The sequence below is a fragment of the Antechinus flavipes genome, chromosome 4 (genome assembly GCF_016432865.1).
Source record: "Antechinus flavipes isolate AdamAnt ecotype Samford, QLD, Australia chromosome 4, AdamAnt_v2, whole genome shotgun sequence".
NCBI classification, from domain to species: domain Eukaryota; kingdom Metazoa; phylum Chordata; class Mammalia; order Dasyuromorphia; family Dasyuridae; genus Antechinus; species Antechinus flavipes.
Genome location: NC_067401.1, coordinates 471,595,103 through 471,607,699, shown reverse-complemented (window position 1 = coordinate 471,607,699; position 12,597 = coordinate 471,595,103). Strand labels below are relative to the sequence as shown.

Genomic DNA, 12,597 nt, shown 5'->3' with positions numbered 1-12,597 from the left:
AAATACCTCAGATGTGACATCTATAAGAGATTCTGCAGAGGGGTAATCTACAAGAGATGTCACAGAAATGCCTCAGAGATGAAATCCACAAGAGATACTTCACAGGTGACATCTACAAGAGATGCCTCACAAGTGACATCTACAAGAAATGCCTCAAAATGAAATCTACAAGAGATGCTTCAGCGGTGAAATCTACAACAGATGCCTCAGGGGTGATAATTACAAGAGAGACATCTCAGAGGTGACATCTACAAGAGATGACAAAGAGATAACATCTACAAAAGATGCTGCAGAGGTGAAATCTATGAGAGGTGCATTAGAGAGAACATGTATAAGAGATGTCTCAGAGATGAAATCTGCAAAAGATTCCTCAGAGGTGAAATCTGCAAGACATGTCTCAAATGTGATATGTGTAAGATGCATCAGAGATGACATGTACGGGAGATGCTGCAGAGATAAAATCTTCAAGAGTTGCTATAGAGATGCCTCAGAGGTGACATCTTCCAGAGATGCCTTAGAGGTGACATATACATGAGATACTACAGAGGGGAAATCTACAAGAGAAGTCACAGAAATGCCTCAGAAGTGAAATCTATAAGGGATGCCTCAAAGGTGACATCTCTAAGCGATGCCTCAGAGATGACATCTACAAGAAATGTCACAGAGATATTGTGACATCTAAATGAGATGACTCAGAGGTGACATCTATAAGAGATGCTGCAAAGGTGAAATCTACAAGAGATGCCTCAAAGGTGACATTTACAAAGATGCTTCAGAGATGTCATCTACAAGAGATGCTCGGGGGTGAAATCTACAAGAAATGTCACAAATATGCCTCAGAGGTGACATCTACAAGAGATGCTGCAGACGTGCAATGTTCAGGCCAGTGGCCACAGCTTGTATATATGGGTGAGGTAGAGCGGGGAATTCAGGATGCCTCCTAGGGTATGAGCTTGAGAGAGTGGGAGCTTGATATTGCCTCTGTAGTAATAGGGAAGGTCACAGAGAGGGAAATTTTAGGGAAAAATAAGTTTATTTTGGACATAATGAGATTAAGATATTTACTGAACATCCAGTTTGAGATATGTGAAAAATAGCTGGAGATCAGCAGAAACTGGGGCAGAAAAGATAGATTTGGATTCATCCCCATAAAAGGTGTGGTTGAAGCCTTAGGAAGTGTTATAGAGGAAGAAGAGAAAAGGGCCCAGGACAGAGCCCAAAGAGACACTTAAAGTCAGAGGGCATGATCTAGAAGAGAATCCAGCAAAGAGGACAGAGGAAGAAGTAGGAGAAGAACTAGAAGAGAGGGATATCCTGAAAACCTAGAGAGTAGAGAGTGTAATGACCGCGTATATAAAATCAGCCGGAGTCAGGAATTCAGGTTAAGGGAAAAATCTTCAATATTTATTGAAGTGAAGAGGTGAATAAAGATTGCGATAGCAAATATAGGCAAGAAAGATTGCGATAGCAATATGGACAGTTGTGACAGGAAGCCAGCTAACAGAGAGAGATGTGAGCTGAGCAAACTGTGGCAAGGCAATCCTAAAAGTCTCTCCTTCCCCTTCCTTTTCCACTTCCCTGCCTCCACCCACCAAAATCGTCATTTCCTATACAACACATCAGGACTTGCATAAAGAGTGGGCGGGGGCCATTCTTTCTCCAAGCTTATATATTAATAGAGTATGGTCCAATTACTATTTAGCCTCATGTGCTTGGGACTTCAGTGCATCAACTCAAGCCTCAGCCCATTACAGAGAGTACCAAAGAAAAGAGTGATCAACAGTATCAAAAATTTCAGAGAGGTTAAGGAGAATGAGGATTGCATCTGGCAATTAAAAGATTATTAGTAATTTTGGAGACAATTTTAGGGGAATGGTAAGGTCATATTTACATCTGATTTTATATGCATTTCTTTCTTTTGGTAATGGCTAATTAAGAAATTTGTTTTCCTTGACTATAGATGTTTATAACAGGGCATTTTTTCCCCTTTCATTTTCGTTTGGTAGGGGGAACAAGAAAAGGTGGGTTATTACTGGTTGAAAAAAAAATCAAATTCAATTTAAAAGACTATTTTTGTGGTACATGAATGTAATAGAATCTTACTATGCTATAATGAGATAAATATGATGAATACAGAGAAGCATAGAAAGATTTATATGATCTGATACAGAGTGAAATAAACAGAGCCAAGAAAATATATACAATGATTATAACAATGTAAATTGAAAGCACAACCACAAAACCATCAAAAGTGAAAGTTGTAAAATTTCAGAAAACAACCCATGAAAAGACACTTCCACAACCACTCTTTTTCAGGGAAGGCCCATAAGTGTAGATTGCCACAAAAGTATTTTAAACTTTTAAAATGTTTTGTTTGCTCTTGCTGATTACCGCTCCTTCCTTTTCTAATCTGTTTTTTTTTCTTCTTATTTTCATGGTTTGCTATATGGAATAGTTCTTTAGGAGGGGAAGATGATTGGTACTAAAAACTGAAAGTTATCAATATAACTTTTTTTAAAAAAGTATAGTTTTTCATTGACAGAACATATGCATGGGTAATTTTTACAACATTGTTTCTTGCACTCACTTCTGTTCCAACTTTTCCCTTTCTTCCTTCCACCCCCTCGCCTAGATGGTAGGCAGTCTCATACATGTTAAACATGTTAAAGTATATCTTAGATACAATATAGATACAATAGATACAATACAATATGTGCAGATCCATATAGTTCTCTTGTTGCACAAGAAAAATTGGATTCAGAAGGTAAAAATAACCTGGGAAGAAAAACAAAAATGTAAGTAGTCCACATTCATTTTCCAGTGTTCCCTCTCTGGGTGTAACTGATTCTGTCCATCTCAATATAACTTTTAAAAGGATATCTGCTGTTCTTCCCTCATGGCAAGATCCTGGTCATGTCCTTCTGAGTTGCTTATTGAACAATTAAATGGAAACAATCCAGGGTCAGTCTTAGAGCTGAATGGGACTTTAGAAAACATGGAGTCTAAAATCCATTTTGTAGATATGAATTTGTGGCCAAGATAGAGCAAGAGACTTGCTCAAAATTGCACAGCTAGTTAGTGGCAGACTTGGGGCCAAAAGGAGAGGGGAAAGAATAAGCATTTATATAGTGCCTATTATGTGCCAGTCACCGTCCTAAGTACTTTACAAATAATTATCTCATTTCAGTTAAGGAAACCAAGGTAGAGAGAAATTAAGGGATTTATCTATGGTCACACATCTGATAAGTGTCTGAATCTGAATTTCAACTCAAGTCACTGACCCATGCACTACATCACTAATAGCTTCAGAAGATCCTAGACCTTCAACTTCTCTATACAGTGCTCTTTATACCTCATCATGAAGGAGAACTTGCTGTAACACTGCTATGAAGCTTAAGCCTATATTTTTATATTTTGAATATGAATTTATGTATTTTGAAGTCAGGCATTAGAAGAACAAATAGCTGCTAAAGTTAAGGAAGTTGAAACATAAGTTTCTCAGGGTCTCAATTCCTCACTGATAAAATGTAAGGGTCCCAGTTAGAAGAATCAGTCCCTTCCAGCTATAAATCTGTGGTCCTCTGATCTGGAACTCGCAGCCTTGGCTCCTTCTTGAAGAAATGGCTTAACTGGTCACCCTTTCCAGTCCTGACTATTCTTTCTTTTATACTCCTGACCCATAGGTCATAGTGGGGCAGTTGAAATACTCTTTGTTCCCTATACTCTGCCATAATCTCCCTCTACCATTGTCTCTGAGCAATCTCTCTTCATGTATTTGATACTATCAAATTTGTCACCCAGACCAGATCTTGATGACTGTTTCCTACCAATTCCTGGGCAATTCTTCTTTTCTCAAGGAATTCAATGCCTTGCTCACTGTCTTTTTCTCCACCCCTATTTCTGACCTCATACTTCATATTGGTTAATCATAAAGATGATTTTATTTGTTGAACTAATCTGCATCTTTCCACATTGCTACTCAGTCCTATTCCTTAGCTAGAGCAAAATAACAGCTGTCTACAGATGGATATGGAGGTATCCAGCCACAGTATTGAGGAAGGAATACAAAAGAGCAGCTGTCAGCAGAGTCAGCGGAAACCCCAATACCACTGAGATGGGCCAGTTTCACTGTTGGTGGAAAAATCCTCCAAACTAACAAATCCCACTCTATTTAGCCCCACTAAAAATTTTCATTTCTGAAATGAAGAATTCTAGCTTACTTGAATCCCTTAGAAGTGATCACAGTGACTAGAAAGACTGACCTTTTTGTCATCTATTTCCCACTTACCTTTTAAGGTTTGCATTTTATCTATCTGTGTACTTAACAATGTAGTATTTCCACTGGCCAGGATCAATGTTTTTTGGTGTGTACTTGTGTAAAAATGTCTTAGGAGCTGGGCATATAGGCTAGGGATAGATGTCACATATATGCAGCTTTATAGAGATTACTAGGAATTTTCTTCATGATAGCCTACGAAGAGCCCCCTTCCTTATCCCTATAATTCTTACTCATTATCCTGCACTCAGCTGAACTAAGTTCTTAACAAACATTTTTTTCTCTTGCAACTGATCCCCAGGTTTTATCTTCTCTTATAATGCTTGGGCCTTATATTTTTAATTCTTTCTTTTAGCCTTCCATAATTATTGAACCCCATCTTTAAACCCTGTACATCCATATATTTCCTTGGTCCCTAAACTGGCTCAATGCCTTAAATTCAAGAATTTATTACACTCAATCCTAATTATTTGATCTTCAATATTCACACAACTTTCTTTTCTACAAGTATTAGTAATCTCATTTTTGCTTTCCTGTTGGCAACTGTATATGCACATGCATATTCACGATTATATACAGTAGAGACAGAGTATAGGAGTATCAGAGATGATATCCAGCTTTTACCATTCCATGTGTCTTTGAACAAATGGGGAAGTTGCTAGGGGAAAAGTTTGGCTGTCTCTTTTGGCTCCTCCCATTTCTGTCTAAAGCCAAGCTAAAGGGAGTAAAAGAAGGAAGGAACAGACTGTATGGTTGAGGTATTACGCTGATGGGGGAAGGGGAGGAGGGCACTCTTCCTGGGAAGCTCTTAGTAAGCATTGGCTCTGCTCCCAGAACTGTTGCCATGCTAAAAAGAGCTTGGAACTTGGGGCATCTGGAACTGCCTGTACAGGGTGCTGGCTACTGGACTGAGCAACTGAAGTCCCAGCAATGCTTCTCTTGATTTTCAGAGGGCAACCAAGGTATAGAGGTTTACAGCAGTATAACATATAGCATGATACCCTCACACTATCATCTGATACAATGGCAAATAAGATTGAGATTAAAAATATTTTAAAAAATTTTATTTCTTTATGGTACTATCTTTATGGTATTCTAGATTTCATGAGTTATGAAAAACAAATATTAGAAATCAATGTTGGTTTTTTTGAGATGTTAGCACAAAAGGTCATAATTCTAGTGAATTACTAGTGAGAAAAATGTTTTGCATGTTACCAATTTTATTTTATGTACTGTGTTTTATAAGTTACATCATGGTCACTGTGTTAGAAAAAATTCATATGATCAGAATTAGTGTTTTGTCATGAAGAATTCTATGTAGAAAAGTGCATTTTCATCAATGGCTAGTAAAAGATTACAATTTTGGATGGCTGGGTGAACCTAACCCCCTGTTTCCCTTAGGTTCAGGGTATCAACATTTACATTTTTCACTTTTGCTCTGTTTTCCAGGAATGTTCCCTTGTGAAAGTTAAGTATTGATTATACCAATCCCCTTTCTTCTTCTTCCATCACCTAGGGATGCGAACTCTAAACCAGCTTATTGTGTAAATGCTAAAATGGGCCAATTCTGTTCCCTATTATCAATCATAATTGCACATAAAAGGAGGTCAATTTTCCCAGACTCTTTTGCTAGCATGTTTAAGACAGTCATAATGTGAACTCCATCAATCATAATTGCACACAAAAGGTGATCAGTTTTCCTGGACTGTCTTGTTAGCATATTTAAGACAGTCTCAAACATCTCATTATACATTTTGTCATTCCCTACTGCCTTCTCCCTCTGAACTATCAAAAGCTGTTTCTTTAAAAAAAAAAAAAAAGCACATTGCAAAATCATTTTTGGATCTTTTGCACAATCTTTTCAAGTGAATAAAAAGTATCTTTTGGCAATGATAACAACCATTGTGATTTTCCCACGTGCACAAGAACTACATCATCCTGATCTCATCATTAGTTTGGAGATCATTTCCAAAACCTGCTTCCATATTTCTCCTCTAAACAGAATCTCAGAATTGGACAGGACTCCCAGTCTAAACAATTCTAGTGGAGGAATCTCCTCTGTGACATCCAGAGGGAAGCAAATATATCATTTGCAAAAAAAGAAAAAAATATTTTTTTACTTCATTGTCCATTCTGATTCCTTCAATTTCTTTTTCTTTTATTTTATTGCTAGAATTTCTAATACAATATTGAATAATGTTGATGACAATGGGAGTACCGGTTTCACTCTTGATCTTATTGGGAATTCTTCCAGCTTATCCCCATTACAAATAATGCTTACTAATGATTTTAGGTAGATGCTTTATATAATTTTAAGGAAAAAAAAATCTACACCTATGCTTTCAAGTATTTTTAATAGGAATGAGTGTTGTGTTTTATCAAAAGCTTTTTTTCTTTCTTTTTTCCTTATCTTAGATTTTTTTCTTTTCTCATTAGTATTTTATTTTTCAAATACATGCAAAGATAGTTTTCAGCATTCATTTTTGTAAGATTTTGTGTTCCAAACTTTTTCTCCTTCCTCTCCTTACCACCCTCCTCCCCAAGACAGCAGACAATCTGAAATAGTTAAATATATACAATCCTATTTTATCAAAAGCTTTTTCTGTATCTATTGATAAAATCATAAGATCTTTATGTAACAAAAGAATCACAAAGAGTTAGACACAACTGAAAAACAACTTAAAAGGAAAAACAAAAAACCCACTTTAGCAAAGTGCTTTACAATATCATCTCATTTGATCGTCACAAGAACCTTGGAAAGTAGATTGTTGCTATTACCCTCAACTTTGGCACTGAACCATGATTACAGGGGGAGACAGATTTTTATACTTCAAAAACAATGAAATAAGGCCAAGTAACTAGAAGGAAACTATTAATCAGGATACAACATTAGACAATCTGATTTCTAATTGGATTAAATATTAGGGGCTTTCAGTGGTGAAGGCAAAAAAGTAAGTTTCAGTGGAGTTGAAAGATTTGGAATGGAGAGATGTTGATTAATTGCATATGCATTAATTTACAAAACAACAGATAGTTTAGACCACATACTTTCCCTTGAATGATTTAATCAGACGAAGGAGATTACATATGGTAGTACAAGATGGAGTCAGTGTTCATGAGATTAAACTCTGACTAGCTCTTTGGATTCCCTACCAAGTGAACTTCATTTTGTAGCTAATCTTCATTTATCTCATCATAGAATTAGGAAATGCATATGATAAAGGTATATATTGTCATCATCTTTATGTAATTCCTATGCAGAAGACATCATATGAAGTACCAGGCTGGACAAATGAAAAGATTTATGATTGCCAGAAGAAATACCAACAATCTCAGATATATAGGGGATGATTCTCTGCTATCAGAGGTGAAGAATTGAAGCAAAGAATTAAGAAGTCTCTTGATAAGGGTGAAAGAGGAAAGTGTATATGGCTTGAAACAACATTAAAAAAAATTAAGATCATGTTAATGGGTCAAACTTAAACCCATTGGTTCTATGTTTGTGTCTTAACTATTGCTTCTTGGCCCACACACAGGTTCTTTAGTAAACAAGTGAGATGACTTGGTACTCTCTTCTTTTTAAGAATTTGCCTTATTTTGTTGTGATCCACATACACAGAGGCTTTAATGTAGTCAATGAAGCAGAAGTTAATGTTTTGGGGAACTCTACTGCTTTCTCCATAACTCAGCAAACATGGCAATTTCACCTTCAAGTTCCTCTGCTTTTTTGAAAACCAGCCTGCTCTTTTGGTAATTCTTTTTTTTTAACATATTGCTGAAACCTAACTTGCAGATTCTTAAACACAATCTTTCTGGTGTGTGAAATGAAAGTGATTGGTAAAATTGAACGTTTTTTAGCATTGCCTTTCTTTAGGATTGGAATGTGAACTGATCTTTTTCTAATCTAGTGCCCACTGGTGAATTTTCCAAACTTAGTGGCATATTAAACATAGTACTTTAACAACATAATGGGATTTTAAATAGGTCAACTGGAATTCTGTCACCTCCAACAGACCTCTTGTTGGTTATATTTCCTGAGGTCCACTTGATTTCATTTTTTAGGACATCTGGCTCTAGATTAGTAACCACACTATCATGGTTATTAGTGATGTTAAGATTTTTCTTTATGGTTCTTTTGCATATTCTTGCCACTTCTTCTAGAGCCTTTTGTCTTTTATCATACTCATTTTTGCATGAAACTTTCCCTTGAAACTTTAATTTTCTTAAAGAGATCTCGTCTTCCCCATTCATTCTTTGCACTGCTTATTTAAGAAAATTTTCTTATTTATCATTGATACTCTCTGGAATTCTGCATTCAATTGGGTACATCTTCTCGTCTTCTTTCCCTTTTGCTTTTCTTCTTTCTTCATCTATTTGTAAAGCCTCATCAGATGGCTTTCTTGCTAATTTTTTCTTTTGGATATTTCTTATTGCTGCCTCTCATAGAATACTGAGAACCTCTGTTCATACTTCTTCAGACACTCTTTCTACCAGATTTAATACTTAAATCTTCATATTCATAAGGAATGTTATTTAAGTCATACTTTTACAGTCTGATGGTTTCCCTAATTTCTTCAACATATGTCTGAATTGTGCAAAAAGAAGTGAATGGGACAGATTGGATGAAGTTTTCTCAAGTCTGAGTCTAGGCCTAAGTCATGTGATCCCTATTCCCAAAGAGGGAAGATCAGGTCTTGGAATAAGGTTGCAGGAAGTCAACATGATCTCTGGACCTAGGTCTCTTAAAGGTCAGATCCTCAGCGATAGGAAGTTATAGGAAGTGATGTGACCCACAGAAAGTAGACAGCTTTGGTGACCATTGGTCAAGGATGATTACTTCCTTTTAGTTTATCCAATGAAAAGGCTATTTAACCGAGTGTTCTATATCTCCTGCTGGTCAGGTCAAGCACATATTGGAAGCTGAGATGTGTTGGGCATCTCCCTGAAGGGACTAAATAAATGCTTTCTCTTTGTACCTGAAGATGTCTCTGGTGAGTTAATTTGGGAAAGGGGTCCAGCACCCGTCCCACACAGAAGCTCATGATCTAAGCCACAGTCAGCTCCAGATCTTCTTCTGACTGACTAATTAATCTGATTTTGATGTTGACCATATGGTGACATCCAAATCTCTGATGGAGATGTTGAAAAAGAGCATTTGCTATAATCAGGGACTTATCTTGAGAGAATTCTTATTAGTCTCTGTCCTGCTTCATTTTGTATTCTAAGGCTAAACTTGGCAGTTATTTCAATTATCTTTTGATTTCCTATTTTAGTGTTCCAATCCCCTATGGTGAATGTGACATCTTCTTTTGGTATTATTTCTAGATGCTGTAGGTCTTTCTAGAACTGAGCAATTTTGGCCTGTTTGGCTTCTGCAGTTGGAGCAGGACTTGGATTATTGTGATGTTGAGAAATTTGCTTTGGATTGGAACAGGTGCCATTTGATCATTTTGGAGATTATACCCCAATACTGCTTTTCTCTTCCTTTTATTACTAGGAGGACTCATTTCCTCAAAGGGATTCTTGCCCACGGTAATATATGTAATGATCATCTGCATTAAATTCACCTATTCCCATTTATGTAAGGTTACTGACACTCAAAAAAATTTTTTTTATCTTCAGTTTGACCGCACCCAGACCACTTTGGTTCATAGATCTTACGTTCTAGGTTCTGATGCAAAATCCATCTTTTGTCTGGCACGTGGCAGGTATTAATAAATGCTTGTAGACTTGACTAGATTTGGGCTTTTAAGAAAAACTTTCTAACGATGAGAACTGTAAAACAGGCTGCCCCTGGAAGCAGTGGGTTTGCCAACCCTGGAAACCTTCAAGCAAAGGCTGGAGGACCAGTTCTCCAGGATGTCCTAATGAGGATTCTTTGGGAAGAGGGACAGAGTGGGGAGAATTGGACAATCCCCTTAGTCCAATATAGCACACATTCATTAGGTGACCACTGTGGGCAAGACTCTGGGCAAAGTGACAAAATGAAAACTAAAGCTTCAGTCTGGAAGCTGGTGTGGAAGGTAATTCGGTATTGTAATGGGCAGAGCACTAAGCCTGGAGTCAGGATGATTTGAATTTGAATCCTGCCTCAAATACTTAGCTGTGTGACCCTGACAAATCTCTGTAACTCAGTTTCTTCCTTAGTAAAATGAGGATAGTTTTGCATCTACCTTCTAGATTGATTGTGAGGCTAAAATATGTATTATATGTAATAAATATGTAATAAAATATGTAAAATGTGATATGTAAAGCACTCCCCATGCCTTAAAGCACTGAATAAATGCTAAATATTTCTGCAGCTGCTGCTGTCTGGTCTAAGTGGAGCCAGACCACTCCCACTCCCAAATTCTAACGTCTTGGTTGGGTGAGTGGAGAGTGGGTTATTGTGCTGATCCTAACAGATCCAGCTGAGTCTGTGCTCTGTGAAGGAGGCAACGGATTCCCTTTCTGCTCCCAGCCTTGGAGCATCTTCAGGAAATAAGAAGCGGGCATCCAGTAGACTCAGGGAAATGATTGGATAGCAGGACTGCCTGGGCCTTTACTAGCAGGCCTTCAGGATATGAAGAAAAACTACATCAGCAGAAGGAAAGAAAAGGGCTCTCCAGTTTTGGGCATGGGCTTCACCTCTTTTGTGGGCGTGCTGCAGCTCTCCTGGGGCAGGCTCTGCCCCTCGGTGCTCCTGGGAGGATCCAGGTGTAGCTGGGAGGAGTTAGAACCAGGGGAAAGGGGACATTCTTGAAATAGTTGCTCTGGACCAATCAGCAGGCACCTCTTCCCCCTCCCCTTCCCCTCCAGAGCTTTCAGGAATGGGGCCTGCCTCGCTGATTTGCTGCCTTAGATCCTCAGTTCCCTTCCCCCCCAACTCTGGAAAGGTCGAGTTACTCATTCAAGATGAAGTGTTAATGTTCAACAATTATTAAGTGTTGACTGCCTCCAGGGTTCACGTATGAATTGGGAACAAAACCTTAACCTGAGGTTAGAAAATTTTGCCAATTATTACTGGTAGGCTTTGATTGTGAAAATAATGGTGGCAAAAAAAACAGTGGGAATATGCTACCAATTTAAACAGAATTTTGATCTAAGGAGACAGCTCTTTGAATCCTGGAAGTGGCTGTTGTGTCTATTCTCACCTCTGCCTCCCCTCCTCTTCCCAGAATTTTCTTCTTCAGGATAAACTCAACTTCCTTCCAGTGCTCCTCAAATGGCGTGGCCTGAAGGGCTGGTTTTCCACCTCAGGATACCCTCTACCAATAGCCACCTCCATAGCCTGCTCCCCTTCACCCTCATGTACTGGTCCTTTCCATCCCATGCCCCTTTCCTTTCCTCCCCTTTTTCCCCATTTTTAACTCTCCTTGATTTGTTGTATCCTTCAATTAAGATGGGTTTGAAGGGAGTGCTCCAGAGAGAATTTAGCCAAAACTGAAGGTCTGAAGGGTTTAAAAGACTGAGACATTGAAATGTAAAGGGAAAGCCTGCACAGGCAAAATAGACATTCTCCACCCTAAAATTTGGGAGGCTTGAATTGCTTAAGAAGCCTTAATTGTTTAAGAAGCAGCTGCATCAAAATAACTGTATGAATATGTGTATGTATGTATGTATATATATATGTTGTATTTAACATATACTTTAACATGTTTAACATGTATTGGTCTACCTGCCATCGAGGGGAAGGGAATGAGGGGAAGGAGGGGAAAAGTTAAAACAGAAGGTTTTGCGAGGGTCAATGCTGAAAAATTACCCATGTATATGTCTTTTGTAAATAAAAAGCTATATGAAAAACCGGGGTAAAAAAGATGTGATAGGACCTAAGTCATTGTCTAAATCTTGAGAATATCCTCCTAAAAGTCTTTTTTTGCTAAATTTTGCTGTGGAATTGCTTGCTTTAATCTTATTTTATGGCTACATAAAACAGGGAACAACAACAAAAAAAGAGGCTGCATGACTGGAAACTCCAAGATCTGGTTTCTATCCAATAGCTATGTAAGATTCTCAAAGGAGTCTAGAAGATGAAACTGAATGAATTAAAATGAATCACCCTAAGACAACTTGGAAAAACTTACTATGGAAAGGGGTTTTTGAATATGGAAGTTTGTCCAACTGCACAGGCAAAATTTTTCCCATTCTTGCCTGAGGGTGACAGATCACTTTAAGAACTGAGGTTCTGGGCAGGATTCTGGAAAGATGGTGGAGTAGGTTGGTAAATTTCAAGCTCTCCCAATTTCCCCTACAAATAGAACCAATTTTCGAGTCAGGGGAAACACAGACTTGAGGCAGAACAGGGGTCAACCTGATAAAATCTGAGAAGATCTAAAGAAAGA

General features: G+C 37.9%; 1 long non-coding RNA gene across 1 annotated transcript; it reads left to right on the top strand.

Annotated features, from left to right (window-relative positions):
* Positions 1-606: 606 nt before the first annotated feature.
* Positions 607-7,775, top strand: LOC127560545 (uncharacterized). The gene is made up of 3 exons (XR_007953355.1): positions 607-909; positions 1,703-1,875; positions 7,538-7,775. It is a non-coding gene; the product is annotated as an uncharacterized LOC127560545 (long non-coding RNA).
* Positions 7,776-12,597: the final 4,822 nt, after the last annotated feature.